Raw genomic sequence first — 24,929 nt, 5'->3', positions numbered from 1 at the left:
CGCCCCGCGCCGCCGCGCTTGGCGCACAGATTTTGTTCGTGGTGTCTGCTCCATACGAAGTAATATTATCTCAATGGTTAAATGTTATAATATACAATTAAGAACATCCAAAAATAAAGTGTCCACGTAAATAATATTTAGCAGTGCAATATCTGTAATTATATATTTATGAACAAATAATTACATCAGATTTAATAATCGCAATTATTTTGAATGTACATATGAATAAAGATTTCATCATAATATTAATAATCACAATTGTTTTATTTCCCATTTCTTGCAACCCTAACGTATTTTCGTGTGGCAGCGTAAGTACCTACGCTGGCGGCGGCATCGCGCGACATCAAAGGCGATTCCTTACTGTAGGAAATAATATTGTAATACTGTGGTAATAGTGTGACAGATTAGAGATTTATGTTAAGGTTGGAACTTTAAACATGGATTTTAGACCCTAAACCCTATGCATAGAGTGCAAATTGTTTTGACCAGACTAGATTGGGACAGGAAACCGTTCATTGGTTACGTCGAGACGTTCAAGCTTCCGCCGGTCAATGTCGAAGATGAGACTAAAATCTGTTACACTGTACCCATCCATCTATATCCATAATAATGTCAATTTCTGTCTGTCTTTCACGCTGAAAAAACTGTACTGATATTGATGAAACTTCAGTGTAATAAGTAGATTTGTTTGCGTCGTGATATTTTAACATTGGTTAATTTGTGACGCCCGCGCCTACGACGGCTATTTCGGTAATCGTATTAAAAATATTTAATTTCAATTTTTGACACAATAATAATATAATATACTTACCTGTTTCAGAGAAAGTTAAACCAGAGGAATTTGCGAAATGTACAAACATAACCTTTAAACTACTTCTTAGTTCTTATCTCATAACTCTAGAGATGTTATGTGCCGACATCTACAGATAATTTCGCGGAAACAATGGGTATCAAAGAGTTTAATGAGCAGGAGGGAAATAAAAGTTTAATCTTTAGAGAAAGTTTCAATTTTGTTGTACCTACGTTTTAAAAATAATAACAGAATAACATAACACGCTGATAACAAAAACGATCCATTCATAATTTTCTGGGTTTGATTTCACACAGCGAGTTATTGTATGACAAAATGTATACGCTATACATGCAGCTAATAACCTCAAAACTCTTGTTTTTACTCGTGAAATCAGGTCTTAGATGTGAAGATGTCTACACTACCTGATATTAACCAGTTTCATTACATATTTTGCAAAACATACCGCGATCGGTGACGCGAATGTAGTCCCGCTATCTCTAAAACATTTAAACAAACAAAAAGTTCAGTATCACTTCATAATTAGCACTAAAATATGTGAAAAAAAACGAAAATTTCCAGAAACCTCGCAGTGGTTTGACGATTATCCGTCCCTGTCTGATACGTGCGGTGTGAGAGAGATGGGTGTTACTATACCGGCCGGCGCGGTCGCAGAGTTGTTGCAGGCTTTTGCGATGACATATTGTTTTATTATTCCCCTTTTTATATTATAAATCCTAAGTATGAAAAACAGGCTAATCTGAGGTAAACATAAATGTAGGTTATAAACCTACATTTATGTTTACCTCATTGTTTGAATGAATGAGGAAGAAGTATACAAAACTATAATTGCACCTATGTATTTAAAAAGGCTTACATCATTAATTCACTATACTTACCGACATAAAATAATATGAACATATATGTATATTAGCCTTAGATCATTAAATATTAGCGTATATTTATTATGTATCCGGATGCACTCTGTATGCACTCTGTATTGTATATAAATATACAATTATGTAAAAACCCGTACTTACAGGATATTTAAATATTCTTATCTTTCTTTTTATAAAAATACTAAATATCTGATCATGACCTATCTTCGCCGCAAGATAAGTAATATGTATTATGTAGCTGAATTATTTTTTCTTGTATTTTTAACCGACTTCAAAAAAAGGAGGAGGTTATCAATTCAGCCGGTATTTTTTTTAAACTATCCATCAATGTTGCCTCATATGTGGCTTAGTACATAGTGGTAAATGGTAATAGTATTTAATGGAATAATTATTGTATTATTTATGTTTTAAGAAATATTATTAACATAAATGTTAACATATAATTGGATGTGGAACCATACTAACTATATTGTTTTGATTGCTGCTATAAAACTATGCTGCTATAGAAAAAAATCTATTGATTTAATTACGTCTAGTTTGAAGAAGTTTCGGTACAAATGTTACCTGTTTACATTATTTACATCTAGCTTAAAACAGGCAGACTGAAAAATATTGCGCAATTCAGGTACAAGGATGTAAACAAGATATATTATACTCCATATATAGATAATCAATTATTGTATTCTTACATTTGCTCTACCACCTCATAATCTATTTTTAAGGTTTGAACGATACCAATTCAAAAGATTTGTTTTATGCTTCGAAGGAGTTTCTAGAAGAACCTATATTTTATACATACCTACATAATATTTCACAACAAAAACACTATGTAAATTGCGCATCGTTGTAACTTCCCGGTTTCACTGCATCGCGTGAGAATCGAACTGGCAACGCTTTTTAATCGATTACATTAGACAGCACTTCCCGGTTGCGTAATGTAACAATGGACGGACATAATCGTCTATTATTAAAACTATAACATGTATAATAAGTGACGAACAAATTGTTTTAACTTCCCGAAAAGCTTACATTCAAACGAAGGGTTCAAAATCAGTTCGTCTTTTTTCCGGATATCACGCGAGAGAATCGTTGCCTCAAACCTAATATTTTAGGCAATTACCACCATCATAAACTATTTTACCAGCAGCCAGATTAAGGAGCGGTGCAAATCAATTATTTTCATTATATTTTTTTATCAAACTCATAAAAAACTTTATGAGAATTACTGAGCGCTTTTTTGTTAATATTCGGTATAAGATCTAAAAATTACCGTTAAAATGTTGAAAATTATCGAGAAACGAATCGGGTCGGCCGACCGGTTGGCCGTGTTACAATTTGAGCTGGTTTTGTGTTTTATATTCTTTAGATATGAATGATAATGCCAATTTAAATTCTTTCGGGAATGAGGTTAATTCGTACAACATACGATATGCCTTATTATTACAATAACGTAATGGTAATTGTCGTAAACCACGCTTGTACTTGATGCAGTCGCTCGCGTGACAAACGATCCCTATTCAAATCTACATCCTCTGGTTTTTGTGTTGTTTGTGGTTATTCGTATCCTATTCCCTTTTACAAGGTGAAATCTGTACAAAATGGTTCTAAGTATTATTTTTCCAGCGAGAAACTATATGAGATAGATTAACTTTTACGTTGTTATTAGTGTAGGTGTATTTCTAATCTCAAATGGTAAAAGTGATTAATTATAATGGGTGTAAAGGTTAATCAAGGAATGAATTTATGGATCGTTAATATTATTGCTGTAATGTGATTTGCAAAAATGTACTTCAAACTTGCTGCCTTTTCACCCGCGATAATCTTGGCGTGATCATATTTTAGCCTATAAGCCTTACTCGATAAATTGACTATCTAACACCGAAAGAATTTTACAAATCGGACCAGTAGTTCCTGAAATTAGGGCGGTCAAACAAACTCTTCAGCTTTTTAATATTAAGTACATAGGTATAGAAATCAAGTTTTATCAGATAAACAAAAATTTTAGCTGTTATTTAACTTAAAGCTAATTTAATTAAAAATTTATTGAGATTGAGTTATTGTCGAATACGCGATACGATAGACAGCTCATTTAACTTCTATAGAACTATAAGATAAATGGGATTTTACAAACTTACACCATCTTGATTTCATTACTTACCGAGTAATTAATTACCATCCGTATCAACTTTTATAATATTAAATACTGTGGTTTTATTTATAGTTTATCGTAGAAACTATACAATACCTAAATGGTTCTTATCCAGATTATATTTATCTCTGTGCCAAATCTCATTCAGATCCGATCTGATTTGTCGTACAAAAGTAACTTTTTCCACAAACTTTCGTGTTTATAAAACTATCTCGTAAAATGAACTTTATTTCTAGGCTATGTTTCTAGCGTTTCGGCTAAAATCCTAGCCTGCATATAAATTTTTAAAACTACTTTACGCTCAAAAAACTCATTAAATAAAACTATGATTCAAACTTTAATACTTCTACAATGTATTATGCTTACATTTATTTAAAAGTTTCCTTTCGTCCATTAAATAGGTGGCTAGGAAATTAATTAATTGAATACACATTTCCAATGATGTACCTACGATCTATTTATCATACTAATATTGTGAAATTTAATACAAAAAACTAGTTTATTTTGCGTCGTTTGAAACTCAAACGTGTCTCGCTTCCACGTGTGTCTCACAGCTCACTGTACTGTATTGTTTTGTTTTCGCCACAAAAAGTTTCCTGTCTTCTTCAAGGTCTTATTTGTAGGAAAGAATTCATCGCAATCGGTTGAAATTACTTTGTGTTAATATGTATTAGCAAAACATATTTGTAATAGGCTACAAACTTCAAGTAAATTTTCTTCTGAACCGCCCTAAGAAATATTGTCCATAATTCAATGTAAATAAGTATTGCTATTGTTTTCATAGGGCATTGACGCGATGCAGTTTCGGTTATATTTTTTCATATTAAAATCAAGTGTATTTTTGGCAGCAAGCAGGTAGTTCATATAACCATCTGATTTTTATTTGTCCTATTACGATTTATATTTTCCACTGTATCAAGGTCAATAAGAAAAAAAATATTTTTCTATAGAATACCGGTAAAACGACATATTTCTTTTATCTGATGAGAGATTTTTATAAGCAGTTCTTACCCCTCGTTTTCACCAAAGTATAATACATGTATTTTACAAATTTGATGCAATGTTTTCGTTTCTCATAGACATGTGTAAAACATGTTGTATATAAAATTTGATACATGTAGGATAACTTATATGAAACTTGTTGGTTGAAAACTTCTAGTTGCCTGATCTAAGTTGCCTACATGTTTATGATCTCTTGTTTTTGTTGTAGCAATACTTGTAGAATTCGAGACAAATTCAGTCGTACCTACTTTTATAATTTCTAAAAAAAAACTTGTGATATGTATGTATGTTGAAAACTTTATCCAACAAACATGGATAAAGTTTAAAACTTGTTTGTTACTAGTATTATACAGAAATTGCAATAAAATAAACAATACTTATCTAAACCACGACTGTGTTTTGTAGGTGAGAACGCTATCAATGGATCAGACAAGTTCTACCATGTCACAGACTTCAGTGTAAACGCCAATGTGTTTTATACTTGTATAAATACTTGTTGGCTACAAAGTGTGAACGAAAGAATGTTTGAGACAGTCTCAATACATGTGTAAAATAAATAATTATGTTTTGAAAAGTATTCTACAAGTTTTGTATCAAACTAGTATTTAACTTGTTTCTTGGTGAAAACGAGGGGTTAGTTCCATAGCACGATTATTAATTCAAGTTGTGTGCGATACGACTGTAGCTCTACGCTTGTGTGTGTGGGCGTGCGCGTGTGTGCGTGCGCCGTACCAAGCCGTGCCATGCGCGCGCTGTGTATGCTAGAACGATGTTTTTAACGTTTTTAAAAGGAAAATAGAAACCGTCTTGAGTTTTTGTGGACGTAGGTCAGGTAAGTGGTTGTGTGTTATGACAATGCTGTGTTGGATTTAGGTGTAATAAGTGAGATGACGATTGCATGGCGTGTTAGAATCTAAATAATAATGTTCTCAATGCTAAGCCTTAAGCGCAAGTGAATTGTAATTTTTTTAAACTAGGTAGGTACTACCGAAACGAAGAATTGACTGGCTCGCGACGTAGGTATCCGTTCAACAAGAAGACCATGTGTTTTTGCATGATACTTAGGACTTACACTAACAATTAAGTAGAGTTTACGACTACTTTATTATGTATTTAACAATAAAGTACGTACATAATATAGAAAATAAACAATTTTATATTACAGAAATCGGAAGGATGGCTCAATAACTGCAATTCAAAATCGATATATTCGATTAACCTACATGAAATAATGTTAGAAAACGGATTGAAAACTTAATTTATTAGTTCCTTTACCCTTTTGTCTAAAATGGTCTAGGTACTTAATATTTTTAGTAGTTTACATTGATATTCTTAACAACTTTCCTGCATGACAGAAACTGCTGAAATAGCTTTCTTCTAATTAAGTACATATGTAACATCATACCTTGAAGAAGTAAATATTATCGTGGAAACATAAGGAACTAATCATTTTCAATTTAATATGTTTGCCATATTGAATTAGAATCGGCTATTGTAAGAAAATGTTTATTTCACGTCCGAACCCGCGATCTAGAAGCTAGTGCTAATATACATATAAGCTGGTTTAACATTGTCTTACACTTGTCCAAACAAGGTTTTAATTAGTCGAACTAATGACTCACATGTGTTTTGTATTTAAAATATTAAATAATACTTGTTTATATTACTCGACTACTTAGACAAAAGGTATTATACCTGTAAATATTATATTCGTTGCGTTACTGCTATATTTAATACTATAGCTATGCCCCGCGGTTTCACCCGCATTTCTCCGCTCCTGTTAATCTTAGCGTGATGATATATAGCCTTCCTCGATAAATGGGCTATCTAACATCGAAAGAATTTTTCAAATCGGACCAGTAGTTTCGGAGATCAGTGCGTTCAAACAAACATTAACTCTTTAGCTTTATAAAATTAGTATAGATTAGTAACCTTTAAGAAGCCGCAAAAATACATAACTCATAAATACCTAGTAACTATTTAATAATATGTGACATAACTTTAAGTATTAATATCGATGTTAATAAGATCTGTTTTTCTGTTACATATTATAAAATAATTTGGAAAATCCAAAAGTGCACGCCTCATAATTTTTTTTTAATAAATATTTATTAATTATTATTTTTGTTTATTTAATAACAATTAAACCACATCGAATCAGACCCTGAAAAATGAAAGGGTTCTATTCCTGAGCATACTCAAGCGTAAGAGAAAAAAAAAGACTCGATTAGTAAAGTATTTCGGTCGCTATCGTGTTAACAAGAAAAAGGATCCGCACATACAGACACACGGACGTCCAAGACAGAACTTTTTTAAACTGTTTTTTAACTAGTTTAAATAACAAAAATGACATCAAAAATATCATGAACGTTAAAAATAGTGTTTTTTCTTAATATGTGTGTGTATGTATTATCTTACAAGTGCAATGTATGATACATAAAGACATTTTAAGTTTGAAAAATCAGATGTTTTGCGCGAAGTGACAGTAGTACCCACCTCAACGCTTCGCTTTTGAGGCGTGCAATTATAGTTTGGACCTTGAACTTATTAAAAGTACACGGTCAACAAAATATTTAAATTTTTGTCATATCATTATAATTTTGACATAGATATAAAATACGTTTTCAGCACTTTATTGTAGTGGAAAGTATTATTATTGTGCAAAATTGTTTGTTTTGCAAATTAATTTGTGTCAATCACAGTGTCAATCATATGATTCTACTTATAGATCATGATAATATATGAAACCTTGCAACCTTTTTTATTAGCTTTAATATGGTATATCGCGCAAAAATATGTTTTATTCCCTCATATTTATAAGGTACCATGAACTACTAAAATTATATAAAAAATGGGATTAATTACCATTATATCTATTGTTTTTTTAGCTTGTAATAACCAATAAGTAAAGATTAACGTAGTTTACATTATATTTTAACGTTGTGTTGCGCAATCTTTCTTCAATAGTGGGAACTTAATACAATGAATGAATATTCACAGGACATGATCAACATTTGATGTTACAACGCACTATTTAGTATTACTCTAATTTATTTGTTTTTAAATCCAAATAATAAACGAGTATTTTTTTATTTGTACCTATGCAATGTGGGATTGTTTTTGGAGATTGTACATACAAAACGAATGTATCGATTTTAGTGTTGAATCTTCCAATCTTTCAATATCTTAGCTTCGAATATCCTGAGAGATATCTTCAGAGTTGTTTTTTAAGTCATAAAAATAAGGTGTCAATTCGATAGCATTTTTTGTTTCCTTTTTTATCTTAACTCTTGTCACGACTACCTGTGTTTTCAACAAACGGTTATTATATTATGTTTACAATACAATTGAATTCAGAACATCTTATTTTTTTTTAAGTCTGACAAAAACCATCTCGCCTTTCAACAGTGTCTTGTTAGTTTCTTCTGAGGGAAAGTTAAAGGTTTTGAAAGCAAGCAACGCAGCGGGTTAAAGCTAGCTAAAATATGCTAGTATTTGTGCCGGCAACAGTGTCAGAATATTTTAAGGACACAATCGAAGGCCCTTTGACACGTTGTGAATAGAAATTTCACGTTCGCAGATATGATATGAAATACATTTACCTACTGGAAAATCTGCCGCGGCAGAACTGTGGGATTATTTTATTCTAATTGTAATTTTGTGCCATTTTTATAAAAAAATAACAACATTTACATTGCTTATAGTTTCGTGTTTGCTTTGCTACTAAGGAATAACAATGTCTGTGGTAACTACATAGTAATATTTATATAGTTATATACATTACGAGCTTGTTAATCGATGATTGTAATGTTATTTTATTAGAGTATATAGGTACTAAGTGCTTATTTTATTTTTATAATTATTAAAACACCATGTACATATTTTTTCTACCTAGCAAAAATTGGTATTTTTACTACCTACATATATTGTAACCTGTAATCTCGAAGTGGGAATTAGGTTACGGTTTAAACTAAACCTGTGGTTTAAACTATGGTATCGTCAGTATGGTCACATTATGCATGCATGACAGTTTCACAGGAATACCGCTAAAACTTCGTTAGTCCCGTTTTTTCACATAACAAATACAATATCCCTTCACGATACGATAGTTTTTTTTTAAACGAACTGACAAGTAAATTCCCTGTATTCATTGTATTTGCCTGCAGGCCACTAGAGATATTTTTACCTATCAAATTAATAAAGATGGCTTCGAAAGTTTTGTATAAATGTTAAAGAGAAATTTATTCAAATCTATCAGTTTATCTATGAAAAAATATGATTCTTTACTGAAGGAGCGTACCTGTAACTAGTTATACATATTATGTACATACATGTATGTATTACATTTAATTATTGTACATGGATATCCCCACTTAAATCTGATCCAGGCATTATGCAAATCGTGACAATTACTACTCGTTACAATAACGTGATCATGCAGATGATCGTATCTGCATCTCATATCTAATGCTTTACAATTAGTATATACTAGGTATATATAGTAATGTAATATTATGTCTCACTTGCTTTCCGCCCGCGGCTTCGCCCGCGTTTTCAAAGAAAAATCCGCATAGTTCCCGTTCCCGTGGGATTTCCGGGGTAAAACCTATCCTATGTGTTAATCCAAGTCACTCTCTATATCTGTGCTAAAATTCATTGTTATCGGTTCAGTAGTTTTTACGTGAAAGAGTAACAAACATCCATACATCCATACAAACTTTCGCCTTTATTATAGTAGTAGGATCAAGGATGTAAGTAAAACCCTTACAGATTATATATAAGAATAGCCACTGCTCGTGGCGTTTATGAAAAATATTCGAAGACGCTTCATGAAAAGTATTTTCATGTGGAATCTTCTTTTGATGCCTAATTATAACTTCAGAAACAATAGTAAAAAGATAAGCATATTTTCAATATTAGTATTGCACTTATGTACGCCTGAAAGAAGGAATTTCAAGCACTGAAACAATGAATCAATCCACTTTTTAAAATGATGATTGAAACAGAATAACTTATTATAAATTATACTTACCAACATACATAAGAAATATTAAGGAGAAGAGAAAATTTCCATCACTAATAATATTCACATTAATATTATAAAGCTGAAGAGTTTGTTTGTTTGTTTGTTTGAACGCGCTAATCTCGGGAACTACTGGTCCGATTTGAAAAATTCTTTCGGTGTTAGATAGCTCATTTATCGAGGAAGGCTATAGGCTATATACCATCACGCTACGACCAACGGGAGAGGAGCCACGGGGGTGAAACCGCGCGGAGCGGCTAGTATTCACATATAATAATTAATAATATAAAGTAGGTATGTATGTAGGTACTATAAATGGCGTGGAAACAATGCAATATTAGATGCAAAATCTCATATAGAGAGGATTGTATGCCACTGCGCAGGTATAACAGCGGATTTTCCCTGATTACATATTCATATAAATGTTATGGTTTAATCGCATTCTGATCGATTAATAGCTATAAAATGATAATTGCTATACAATAGTTATATGTTGGAGTATTGCACAGATTTACACAATTGGTTTTTTAAATTTAAATACACGTGATACTTCGTAACAATCACTTCGATTGTACATAATATATATTATATATTTACCTATATATAAGCCACGAATCGGTAATATAAAAATTAAACTAATAATTGTATGATAATAAAATAATAACTACTTATTCATAAATACATGCTAATGCAAACATGAACAAAAAATGTTTGAGATTGAGTTCGATCGACTGATAAATTGTAAATTATAATTTAATTATGAAGCCTATACTTATTTATAATTTATTTTGATGATAATTATATCCCTCCAATTACTATTTCTACTAGCACTGCAAAGATTTAACCTGATAGCAAGTAAATTAAAATATATAAACGTAATTTTCCTCAACGTTGAGATAAATCGTCCTTGTTACACGTTTTATGGAAGCCTTGATACAGCCTCTTCCCTGTTTCAGTCACATCATACGGAAGCGACATCTTCCGTCAACTTACAAACATATATTACTTTGTATTGTGTTTTCCTGTGGGCTTCTTGAAGATATTTGCCGCAATAATGTGGTAACATGTTAAATTAAAAGCAAATGTTGCTGTGTTTTCTTTGTTGTTTATAATCATTTATATGTTAATAATTACTTTTTCGCTTGTTTATTCGTAAGCGTTCATAAAAGTTGTTTTATTCATGGCAGTAAAATTATAAATAATCATGTTATTTATTATATGTATCTTTCTATTATTGAAGAATTTACAAGATCAATTCAGAAGTTCTAGAGATTAACTCCGACAAACTCACAAATTCAAAAACTTAATACTTTACCTCGTTATAATGAAGTTAGATAACTTTGTTTAAACTCTAAACATTAGGGAAGATATCATATTGTGAAGGTCACGGCTAATGTACCTTCTTACAAAGCGCATTGTTTGTCTGTTTGTCACCGTTTAGCACGTGACTATTGTTACATCTAGCAATATTTATCGAACTAAAGGACAAAGGATTCCCAGATAATAAAACTTTTTATATGAGTAAAACATTATTGATAATGATGAGAAATGATGGTGATATACTGTACTTATTATTGATTGTTATGTATCAGACAACAACTAAGAAAACTCATACGTTTATTATAAAGAAAGTATTTTTGTGATCTATATTTTCACTTAGTTTCTTAAAGCTGGAATCTTGAAGGACAAATGAATGACTTTTTTTAGCAAAAGTAACTTTAATAGATTAGGTATGTAGTTATTTTATAGTTTTACTAGCGGTCCGCCCCGGCTTCGCCCGTGGTACATATGAAAAATAGATGTTGGCCGATTCTCAGACTTACCCGATATGCACAGAAAATTTCATGAGAATCGGTCCACCCGTTTCGGAGGAGTATGCAGACTAACATTGTGACACGAGAATTTTATATATAAGATTCACATATCCTACTCCCATATAAAATAAGAAAGTTTAAGATGTTTGTACCTCGATCATGCCAGGACGGCTAAATCGATGGTAATAATATTTGGCAGAAGGATACAATCTCAAAAAGCTGATAAACTGGGTACTTATTATTTATCAGTTTAGTACCTCTATATTTAACTAAAAATCGGTCACCTTACCATAATTGCATGACAAAGTAATAATAAATGGCTGAAACGTGATTAACTTGTAAATAATATATTCGTTAGAAATACAACACGAACATATGATAGTGTTGGTAATTAAACAAAATAATTATTTAGTTTTCTGCATAATTTTTTATTTGATACGGCAGTAATCGGTAATGAGTCATTAACACTGTTTTTCAGGTATGTCAAAGAAAATAACAAAAAAATATTAAGAAACGAAGTGCACTGTATAGTGTATTTGTAAACTTGAAAATTTTGTTGGAATAACGTAAAATAAGGAAGTTTTAAATGATTGTTAAAATATAAATCAAAGTTCACGCAAGCTATTTTTGATTTGATTCCTTATATTAGACCACTAGCTGTGCCCTGCGGTTTTACCCGCATTGCTTGGCTCCTGTTGATCTTAGCGTGATGATATATAGCCTAAAGCCTTCCTCGAAAAATGGGCTAACTAAGATCAAAATATTTTTTCAAATCGGACCAGTAGTTGTTGAGATTAGCGCGTTCAAACAAATAAACAAACTCCTCAGCTTTATTATATTAAGTACTAGCGACCCGCCCCGGCTTCGCACGGGTGCAATGCTGATACTATTTATATACACTACAGAAAAACTGTGAACGTTGTATATAAAAACATAGCGGCCCGCTCCGACTTCGTACGGGTATTAAATAGATAGCCGGGCGGCCGGCCGGTACCGCCGCAAACGCTACGTCCCGCAATTTTTAAATCTGTAATATCTTCGAAAATATTCACTTAAATCATACGGTGTAAAGGGCCATATAGATCTATATTAAACGAACAATGTATTCAAGGTATTTAATTGGTTAAGGATTAATGCTGTATTGGTTAAAATCGCATCGAAAATTAGCCATTATTTTTCGTAAAAAGTAAATGACAAAAAAATGTTATTGTGGGTTATCCATAAGAGATAGACATAATATACCATCGCGGACTTTTCTGTAGACCTTTTTAATGTGTATAATACTTAGTACATTATTTTGATAAAACTCGTACTCGTTTGGTTAGGGTTCAGCCTGCGTTTGCAATGTAAGCGGAAAAAATGTAATTTTTTACGACATCACTTTAGAAATCTCAAAAATAACAGTACTTCTTCACTATTTAATGGATGTTATTATACATATAAACCTTCCTCTTGAATCACTCTATCTATTAAAAAAAACCGCATCAAAATCCGTTGCGTAGTTTCAAAGATTTAAGCGTACAAAGGGACATAGGGACATAAGGACATAGGGACAGGGAAAGCGACTTTGTTTTATACTATGTAGTGAAGATAGATTTGAAGTTTCTTAATTTTTTAAACGATTATTAACTGATCGCCCCGGCCATAGAAAAAATAGGTACAAGTTTTTTTTTTCAGTTCCTATGAATAATTACTTTAAAAGCTAAAAAAAGTGATAACATTATCGTCACTTAACATTTCACGAATTTTTTCCAAAATTACAAACTCCTCTGAAATAGGTACACTACCGTTATCATTTTATTTCAACCGGTTCGACTGACCTTGATTTATTATATTTTCTCGAAGGTCAAATTAAAACATTGTTCCTTGCATGTTATTGAAGCGGTGTTTTTACCTCTGCCGATTTAATAAATAAACATATAAGTAGATAGAAAAAGATAAATACATATAGATGATTTTATCTTGTCCTGATTTGCTAAGTGGATAATGATGTTAAATTTAAAGACACCGGTTTATTTAAAGTTAAAAAAATTTCCATTATGAAATGAAACAGGCTTTTTTGTTATGATAATTTAAAAGTATGAATTTATTAGTGTTATTTGTGAATTCTTTAGACATATATATACATACTAGAGGTCCACCCCGGCTTCGCCCGTGGTACATATTTCGCAATAAAAGGTAGCCTATGTCCTTTCTCGGGTATCAAAATATCTCCATACCAAATTTCATGCAAATTGGTTCAGTAGTTTAGGCGTGATTGAGTAACAGACAGACAGACAGACAGAGTTACTTTCGCATTTATAATATTAGTATATGAATTTATTAGTGTTATTTGTGAATTCTTTAGACATATATATACATATAATATGTAACATGATATATGTATCTACATAATGATATGTTTTGAATGTAATGTGTTTCATTATACAGTCTATTTCTGGCTCTATCTTTAAAATAATAAATGCGGGGAGCACAGTTGTTATAAGAGGCAGTCAAAACCGTAGAACAGAATAATTATGGCTTAAAAAAAAAAGAAAAAAAAAAATGAACGGTTTGAATCTATATTCCTATTTGAAAAATTATTTCACTGTTAAGTCCATTTACCGAGGAAGGCAATCTCATCTATATCATCATGCTAAGACCAATAGGAACGGAGCAATGCAAGTAAAATCGCGGGGCACAGCTAGTTGGATAAAATATAAAACAAAGACATCGAACAGTATGTACCCAAAGGAATGACAAAACATTGGTAGATTCACAATAACCATGGGTGCCGTTAGATATCGCCATGGCCGTGCCCGTGCCCGCATGTCATGAATATTGCATGCTATGCGTTGTAATGTCAAGTTTACGAGTGCATTGTAAAACTATGTAAAGGTCTGTGTAGTTTCGATAGTTTTATTGTTTTTGGTGTCCAAAATAAGTATAAATGACATTTATTTCGAGTGTCTGTAATGGAAGTCGTAGTTTAATTATTGTTGTTGTTTTAATTGAAGTTGAATTAATATTTAACAAGGCAAAAATTAAAACTCAAAAGTGTATCGAGTTTGAATTTTTGCCTTTTCAACCCAGCTATATCCAGCTCTCTATTCATATAATCTTACCTATACATTTAGATGTGAATTACAAAATCTCAGGCTAGCACACGACATGTATGGATGGTAAGCGATAGGAAACACATTCCTCAGTAATACGTAATGTAACGAGTAACTGCGTGTACTAAGTGCGGACTGCGGAGACGATATCTCTGCATGGTACTGTTGATGTTTTGAACGGTTTTCGTTTGTGTACATGGTAATATTGGATGTGGGTTGTGGGATTAAGGATTAGGGATTTAGGTAGTGTTAGTGATTTGTTATTTATTAATTGATTTGGCTTAACCTAAGGAATATTAGAAATAAAAGGTATATAAGGGAGCACGGCAAACTTAAAAAAATTGTTTGTATAAACAGTTCACGGTTATTCTCAGTACCGAATAAATACACAATTTTATTGTAAGTATATTTCAATTAATTTGGATATGTTTATTAATTAAATTTTATCTTTTTTTCAGGTAATTTATTCAGAACATGTTCGAATTAAAAAGTGGATATATTAAGTAAGTCAGCCAATCACATGAATTTGCATTCACACGGTCGGTATGTATAATATTTAAGTACCAAAATTGTTAGTTTAAGTGCTTAAAAATTAAAAACAATTAGATTTTTGTCTATTGTGAGTTTTAAAAATATAGGTACCTACCTACATACATAATATTACATACAATATATATTATGGTAACTGAAAAAATTGCCTGCATTTCATTCCTTATTATTATTAGATTTTATCGTTATCATCATTCCATCATTCCTATCGTCTGGCCAGTTTACAAATACCTTAACCTTAACCACAGAATACATAATAGTAGCTAAACGCTACAGAACGGACACTCTCCGCCTCCCGCCAAAATTAAACTTACCTCACCCCCGCGCGATCAGACATAAAATGGGCCATATTTTTCTGCAAGGACGATACGCAACGAAGTTTGACAACATTAATCAAATTGACTTAAAGTAATTTTATTATTTTGGATTTGTGATTATCGTTTTTCGTAGAAACTGGTTAGATATTGTGCTGTTTACGGATGTATTTCATCAGAAAAACGCGAATTTTTTTTTACGCTAGTCACAAATGTGCCAACCATAAAGCGTTAACACACACATTTGCAGTCTCTACAGTGTGACTGTCAAAACGATCATTTTGTATGGAGTGTCCGGGGTGTGCCTTAACCTTTAGTGAAAGTTCTTTTGAAATCTAGACTTATCTTATTTTTCCAGAACTCACCGTATAAAAATCTGATTTAACGCTAATTAATTGAGGTCTAGTTAAAATATAACTGTTATTTTCTTATCCTCTTAAGAAATAAAACTTAAAAGCTCAATTTTAGAGGATCTCTTAAACAATTTGTAGGCAGATGTGCTTTATGGCGGCACTCGTTCAGAATCGCCGCAAACATTCCATTCAAAGGGTTATTTATCTCTTAAATGCTGGAAAATTTAAGAAAATATTCCAGAAAAAGGATAAAAGGACCTTTCAGATGTCCTAAGATAATATTTTTTGATATTTTTTGTAAATATTTATTTATATCTTTTTGAAGCTATCCCTGAAGTGAAATAAATCCTAGAATTAGAGACTATATTTTTCTCGTAGAATTATGTTATTTGAGTAAGATATGTATACCTACTTGTAAGTGGAATATCGTCCAAATCGATCCAGCTATTTCGGACATTAATTTAAGATACACACAGACAGGCAGGAATCGTAAACATTTTCAAATGGTTATACAAACAATATTCAGAACTAAAGCTGTTGTCGTAGGCGTAGCTTGTCATTGTAATAAAACGATTCTTTCCTATTTATTATATCAGTGACATGTAATAATTAATAATACAATATGATTTATGTTAAAAGTAAAGCTCAAATAATTGATAGATTGAAAGTACAAGCTTACACAAAACTTTAATAAAGTGCGTATTAACTATTAACATACAATGGAGGTGAACGACCTGTGACGTCACACATCTCATCCGCCGCTCTGTGACATGAGACCTGTGGTTCAGTGATTAGAGGATTATATACCCGAGGTACTAGGTTCTTATAGTATTAGAGAGTATGTTTGAATGAAGGTGAAAATTAAGGTTAAGAAAAAAAAAGCCTTTTCAACGCACTTATAGGCGTTCGAGTATATTTCGTATGCTTAAAGTAATTTCTATAGCAAAATAAATCTGCAAATGTGTTTTAATTCAATATAGATGATGTAATTTCTTAAGTCGAATATACCAACATAAATAAATATTATGAAGTATAGACAAAAAAAATAAATAAAACGTATTTGCACGGAAGTGATGAAGTACCCTTACATACTTAAATTTATTTAATCGTTTTCCTTTTGTTTCTTTGTTAATAGATTCTTTATTCTATAAGGAAAACCCACACAAATTCACGGGAATAACCTATATCATTTTCCTTAAACTATACTTACGGCGACATATCTACAAGATCAAACTATGCTAATTGTACATACAAATAAATGCCGTGCTCTGGAGCGAGTGATTGACCCAAAACAATGCGACTCTGTGTTTGAGTAGACGGTTGACGACCTGTGTTATCGCGAATTAAGCATATAACTGAATAATGCTTCAAAAATGTACCTGGATTTGTTTCTAATCAAGGATGTAAGTAATTAAGATAGTAGGTAGGTGACAAAAATAGATGAAAAACACACATAGGAATATTCACACATAGGTTTTTCATCTATTTTTGTGTATATTTTGTGATGAAAGTGAAAAACGGTTGAAATTAATATTCAATCTACATACATATTTTTTTAATTTAACTTACCTTAATAGGTGACCAGGTCAACCTAACAAAAGCGTGTTAAAATTATCTTCAGGTTAGTAAAAAATATTTCTAATTGACTTTCATGATTTACCTACGAAGTAAGCAAGAAACAACCTATTCGTCTTCTTTTACACTCTAAAATTTAAATCTTTAAAGTTATACATATAATATATAAGTTATATAAGTTATACATATATATAATATAAGCAAATATAAACATAAAGCGGTGTTAGCGCTTCACCTAATTTCCATTCGCGAGTCGTCTAATGGATTTAGCAACAAATTAACATTTCAAATTTAGGATTATCCGGCGCAACAAGAAAATGGATTACTGAACTGTATATATTTGTGTGTTGAAATGTTTTAACCGTCGGAAATGAGGTGGGTTATAAGGTTTAATAATAAGTATGCAGCTCTCAAAGGAATTGATATATTTCAATGCATTATCTTGAAATAGATTTCGGAGGTTCTTCGAAGTGTTGTCAGGATCTTAGCCGACATTCAAGTTAAGAATGCTAAATTTTAATTAACTATCAAATAGAAATATGTAATAAGTAATAACAGCTATTTTTAATGTCGCTCTAACTTATCAAGTTGGCAATTAAGCATCCGACTTAAGATACTTTAGATATACTTCATAAGACAATAGAAAATCAATTGCACAAGATATCTTTCCTATAATATTTCTATATCAAGTATTCATAAAATAAACGACCCAAATAACTAAGGGACAGGTTAATTTGGTTATTTTAGAACAAGTTATTTAACCAAAATGTGATACTGCTCTAACGTGGCCGTCATCTGATAGCTTTGTACAAAAACGTACGCCACAAGTTGACATTTGCTTTTACTGTAATATTATGTTACATGTTCAGGGTAGGTCAGTTTTGGTATCTAATAAACCAACGTACATTCCTAATTATTCTGAATACCTGCAAGACTATTTACACATAGCACGTTAGATAAAAACTAAGAATTCAGAAAATAGTAATAACTTTTATTAGTTTAAAAATAATGGAAAGCATTGGAATTCAAAGGTTTATCTTTATTTGTTGTTTCTTAACATGATGAACGAATTCTCAGTTGAAATTTCGGTAAAAATAATAACTGGAATTAAAGTAACAATTTATCTAGTAGCGTTATAACAAGGTTATAACATTCTATCTGTTTCTTCTAATTATCATTAATCTCCATAACGACACATCAACACAACGTTACCTATTTTTTTAATAGAGAACAGTAGCTTCAGCTAATTTTCGCAAAGCAAGTTTTTCTAACTCGAAGGACCAGTGAATCATACACTATTCATACCATACAGTCCAGTTCATCAATCACTCAAGATATACGATAGGAAGGGCCCTCGTAAAGCACAGATGTTCCCTGATCGCTAAGGTCCAGCTTAGCGGCTTATTTTGCAGATTGTGCCATCGGGACTTCAGCTAATGGAGACATTTCCGCCCCTTTGATTTGCCTTGAGAGTTCCTAATGACTCTGTATAATTGGCCTTTTAAATGTTAAGATTGAGTACACGTTTAAATAAATTGATTCCGTAATAATGCTTTGAAATTTGCAAGTATTTTGTGCTTAACCCACTTCTTATACATAAAGTAGCTAACCTTAACCGTAAGGATTAAAGTAACATAAAGCAGTATCTTTTAGAATATATTTATCATAGAAGAATGATTAAAAAACTCGTGAATAGGTCTCCTTGATCTTTACTTTTGAGTAGCTATTGAATCAGTGTGCAGTTTTCAATATAAATACTAATCAAAGTAACCGATTATGATCTTGGTCAAACTCTTGATATATTGCGTTAAGTACCCACTTAGAGGTTTGAATAGAAAGAGTAGAATAAATTCGATATCTGAGGTGATTACGTGAAAGGCAATGCGGTCAAAGGTTGTGACAGTAAGGTTACATCGGCAAAGGGTAAAACGAAAGATTCTAATTCAAATCCCGCTATATTTTTTCTGATCATTCGCATTTTAACGTAGATCTTTTCCCTATGGTTTTTATTTATTTTGGTTACCTAGCTTTTTCCACTAATTAAATGAAGAGCTTAAGTGTTTTACGTGCCACAAAAAGCATTATGTTTTTCGTATGCATGTTTATTTCTTAGATCCCACTCTATGTTATAAAACCACACCATTTTCGAGTCCCCAAGGCAATACCGTAAGTTGAATTTCTTGTTTTTCTCGTAATACCGGCGACCACTAGCCATACAGCCCGTTGGAAGTCGTCCAGGATGCGGGCAGGCCTCAGCCGGGGTAATTTAATGCTAGTGTCGGAACTAATGGTCAACCTGTCGGTATATTGCACCTGAAGCTATTTCGAATTACATAATAGCAACGATCCACTTTCGAATGATTTGTTTCTTGTAAATTAGACGAATTTGTGCGGTTTTAGCTTTCATCATTTCGCTTTCAGATCTTTGTGGTAATGAAACATAATTTTATGAGTTAGGTACTAATTTAATATTACACATTTTATAGGTATTTTTGTGTAGTTCTATAAACTACTCTGTATTCTGAATTATATGTGAAACGATATTGCACAATTCTATTAGTTTATAAGCAATATTTTAATTTTATTGATTTTAAAGATGATGTAAAATTAACAAGTAAATAATTCTATTTACGTATAATACTAATACTAGCCTGTAGAATGCTGAATAAGAAATTGTTAATTTTATATGGAAATCATAACTATGTGTCATTTCTTGCAACCTTACTCTGTTATAACTTGTACCTAGATAATAATTAATTAAAACTTGATTGTTTACCATAATATTGTAAATATTCATGCCCCATTTGACCCTGCTTATTTTTTTAACAAAATATTATAATTACAGTTACGCAAATGTTCCTAATTCGACAATAAACGTGAATCTCAAACCATCTGTCTATCAACAATCAACAATAGTGCATATTTGTTAAACCAAATCTTTCTCATTATAATACGATCATAATGGCCATTCAATTCTTATTTCATTGTTATTCTGACCCTTTCCCTCCTACCTCCATCGGCTTATGTGTGAAAGAGATTACACTACCTAATTATAAATCTGTCTAATAGATATTGTTCGTTCCTTTCTTTCGCACGTGTGTAGAATTGTGCAGGTGGAAGAAGGACGGTTATATGGCTGTGCGCACCAGACCGTTACCTGCGGTTTGCAAGTCAGGAGTGAAAGCGATATTTTATTGTGAAAATTGTGCTTTGTTGTTTCAGAATTTTATCTGAAACTACAATAATTAGTAAGAAAGAAAATGTCTGTTTAGACAGTAGGCTTTAAATACATACTATACATTCTTTGAAACTTCTATATTACATTCTCTATTATACATATTATCTAGATTGTCCTAAATTTAAAAATAAGGACCAAAAAATAAATATGCATTATTCATGGTGATATTATGTGTCCTCTTTCCACAAACAGGTACAGAAAAGTTGTTTTTATAATCGTGATACTAGTAAAATAAAATAATAATAAATGCTAAATTATTGGCTCTTCTAATCATAATTATAATATTCCACGCTAATGTAAAGGCGCGTTCACACACTCGCTTGTACCTTAGCCCATTGTGAATGCACCGTTAGTGATCTGCTGCGTGTTTGTATGGGCTTTGTTACTTTTGTAATAACATCAACTTTAATAGTGCAAAGTAATTGTATATAATGTGAGAAATCGTTTTTTTTTTCTTTGTAGTCATTGTTGGTTTTGAACTTTTTCGGTAGTTTTAAAAAGACAGATTGTTTTTACTATCTGGGAATGTTTATAATTAATATTTATACATATTATAATTTGTACGCATAGATAGCCTTATAAAATGTGCATTTGGTAAATTATTCTACAACAATAGGTGCGTTTGTCGTGACAAAAACTGCGACCTTGTTATACATTGTTGGTAATAGTTTTGCGTAAACCACTGAACTGGGACGAACATAGATCATTCAATTGTATTTACTTATGTGTGATTTTATTCGAGTATTATATATTTAAAAAAATATAGATTTTAAACGCGATTTACTTACTTGTTTAAATCTAATTTTTCTCAACATTTCTAAAACTTTACAACGAAAATGGTAACGGCACACTGCAAGTCGTCGTTTAATTTCTAAATGGATTGCAATTGTTCAACTTTCGCACCCACTACAAGAAAATGAATCAAAAGAATAACGTGACCCTTTTCATTATATCTTCTGTGTGATATAGCTCTTATATCGTCACGGCGTGTTATAATCAACGCGTGACGAACGGCCGCTGTCACGCAGTTAAATCAATTTACTTAAGTATGTTACCTATATTCACTGTAGTTTTATGAGTTTAAAGGGACGATAAGATTAAAGGGAGTATTGATTGAGAAACGTAAGCTTTTTAACACGCTTTTTTTAGCTTCACCATAATATTTGTGTGTAAAGGACTTCTTTCGACTTTGACACGCTTAAAACGGACAGATTTAATTCAAACTTTGTACACTTATTAAGCATCGTTGACAATACAACCATTTCATCATCATCAGCCCATATACGTTCCCACTGCTGGGACACGGGCCTCCTATGAGGGTACAGGCCATAATCCACCACGCTGCAGCTGGCCAAGTGCGGGTTGGTGAATTTATCTTATTAGAGCGTGTCTTTTCAGTTGTTTAAATTATATTTATATTTTAATTATATACTTTAATACATTTACTTTCAATACAAAAACAGTATAAAACGATTAAATTCGAGAAAATTTCGCCTAATTGCTACTTGCAGGAGAAAGTGTGAAATACGAATTGTATTCGCGTGTTTGGGAGAATATTTAATGATGATTACCGTGACCGATTGCGTGACGGGTGAATGAAGTTTGTTTGTGAAACAAATCATCATTAGGCGCGTCTACACAGAGCGAGCAGCCTCGCAAAGCAGCTCGGTCAGTGTGGACGTGGCTCGCCCGAGGAAAATAACATGTGCTGTCATTTTACTTTTACTTAGCTGTGTGTGGGGAATTCGAGCAAAACTAGGGTATACGATTAAATGGTTCCCTGCCTTGGAAGAAGAAAACAATGTTCCTGTTTTGGGGTTTATCCCACTGTAGAAGTTTTAAGGGTTGAATATTCTATTCCAATGATAATGACTAAACTGTACACTACACACTCTTGGTATGACAAGAGATTGTAAACTTATTAGTTCTGCTAAGAGTACAAGAAAATAATTAAATTATTGAATAAGTGAAGTAGGTATCGTCAATTCTTCCTAGACGTGAGTCACTGTGAAACGTGTACAAGATGAATTATTTATATTAAATATGTACATCTCGAGTGACGAACAAAAGGTAATAAAGTATTATCTTGTTTACTTGCTTCTGTACACAGCATGCGACGGAAAGCGGCGGTAAGAGCCGCCGCGTTTGGGATGGGTCAGGAAGTATAGGTTGTTACTTGTCACAGGGTCATTGATCTTTCTTATATATATGACATTTTTATAAATCCAAGACAACATAAAAGTGCACAATTATTTATTTATTAGAACACTACTACTCAAAATACTTACTACGAGAAAACGATACATTGCTTATTAATAAACAACTATAACAAATATTATTATTATTATTTATATACCTACATAATACATATCAATCGAATTTATACATTTCAAATGACTCCCATATAATTTTTTATCTGTGCATCAGTGACCGTTAACGTTAATCGTCTGTATCGATTCAAACACCGATTAAACCGTTATTTACCGATTTAAATAAATAGGATATCGATATAAATCTAATACGGGGTAATAAACAAGTTTCCGAACAATTAATTGAGAAACTACCGTCCGACGCAGTTTCACTGGTTAGTACTGTCCTCCAGTTTGTAATCAACTATAGCGAGTGTTTTAGTTATAAAGTTATATTACTTTCTATTTATATTTCTACACTCATATTATAGTTATTTTTACTTCAAAAACGGAAGAGTAAAAAAATAATAAAGATTTCATATTATTAGTTCCTAAATATTATTTAGATGTGCTTGCTGTTTACTTAATAGGTTTGATGTCGGTGCACGGGCTTAATACTAAGTGATTAGTGCTTGGCACCGACTTCAAACCTATTTTTTGAAGTCGGTTAATAAAGAAAAAAACATTATTTTTGGAAGCGTGCAATAGGTAAGTTCAATTTTGAAAATGATTTCACCAAAATCTACCATTATTATACCTGAGTGAATAATCTTATCGTTTTCTTTTCTATCTCAGTTCAAAGTTAGAGAAGCTAGCTTATTAAAAATTATCAATCTAACATCGTCAATCTCCAATTACTGAATCTATTTTTATGTGTCTCGCACACTTTTACTTCCAAAACACAATGTCGAGTCACGAAGGTGCTATCAAGGTAATCTTTGAACTTTAACAATAGCTATCGCCTCGCTTCCTATAGGTAGCAGGTTCGATGCCCATGATTGTAATCTAGTGTAATCCCAATAGCGGATAGTTAGTGCTTATTGACGCCCGGTAGTACCCGGTCCCCGGTACACGGTACACGGATCAGCGGATAACCGGCTTATCCGGGATCACTGCTACATTATGTGCATTAGTTTTAACGTGATGTATAATGATCATTATGTTAACGATGTTACAAGCTAATTTTTACGGATATTTTAAATGCATTGTTTTTTATATTTGTTGATTGCATTACCTAAACCATTTCTAAAGTTATTGATTGCTTGTAGGTAATTTAAAGTTAGATTACTAAAATTCAGACTTAAAATAAGTAGGTAAGTTTCTGTAGAATAATATGTAAAATTATCCACAAACACATTTTATAATATTATAATAAACTGGACGAGATTAACTTTAAATGAGTTATTACTTATTAAATATTTCACACCTAATTTAAATTGGGGATCAAACCTTTAGACCTTTATACGGACTAATCTAATTGGTATGTTATAGGGTCTCTTCACATAGTATAACCACAGTATTACAATATCTATACAGTACGGAAACGAATGTACTTGTGCAGGGAAACGGAGGGGAACTGGCTGGGGGTCGGGCGACGCGGGCCGCGTAAGGCAAACACGCTTAGTTTGCCTTACCTAGCGCGAAAGTACGACGCAGTCGTATTTTTTGTGTAATAATTTTATTAACCATAGGTACTTACATATTCTATTATGGCGCGCACAAACTGGTCCGTTTACGGATGTAAATCTACATTGAAATCCCAGAAGGAAACAATGTTTCAGAAAGATTGTATTAATTGTATCTGTTGAAAAAAAGCTATGTATATGTTGTCCTCATTATTTTCTAATCAGATTGTACATCCCAATGCGAATGCATTACTTAGTTAAATGTTATAATATACAATTAAGAACATCCAAAAATAAAGTGTCCACGTAAATAA

The 24,929-nt window shown here is 32.0% G+C and overlaps 1 protein-coding gene across 1 annotated transcript in view; it reads left to right on the top strand.

Annotated features, from left to right (window-relative positions):
- mgl (low-density lipoprotein receptor-related protein megalin) overlaps nt 1-24,929 on the top strand; it is a 136,808-nt gene that overhangs the window by 5,232 nt on the left and 106,647 nt on the right. The window lies entirely within an intron of this gene.

This window comes from Colias eurytheme, chromosome 12, assembly GCF_061535395.1.
Source record: "Colias eurytheme isolate Ceu_HAF_F1 chromosome 12, ilColEury1 Martin Lab GWU primary, whole genome shotgun sequence".
NCBI lineage: Eukaryota > Metazoa > Arthropoda > Insecta > Lepidoptera > Pieridae > Colias > Colias eurytheme.
This window is presented reverse-complemented; position numbering and strand designations above follow the sequence as displayed.